Raw genomic sequence first — 237 nt, 5'->3', positions numbered from 1 at the left:
CGCCGTGCCCCTGGTACACCGCTCAGTAGCACTTTGCCACACACGCACACTCCTCGTACCTATGGTACGACAACTTTTCTCGTGCCTATGGTACGACAACTTTTCTCGTGCCTATGGTACAACAACTTTTCGCCGTGCCCCTGGTACACCGCTCAGTAGCACTTTGCCACACAAACTCTCCTCGTGCCTATGGTACGACAACTTTTCTCGTGCCTATGGTACAACAACTTTCCTCCG

This window comes from Maylandia zebra, linkage group LG6, assembly GCF_041146795.1.
Source record: "Maylandia zebra isolate NMK-2024a linkage group LG6, Mzebra_GT3a, whole genome shotgun sequence".
NCBI classification, from domain to species: domain Eukaryota; kingdom Metazoa; phylum Chordata; class Actinopteri; order Cichliformes; family Cichlidae; genus Maylandia; species Maylandia zebra.
The sequence above is the reverse complement of the archived record's forward strand: the minus strand, read 5'-3'. Positions refer to the sequence as shown.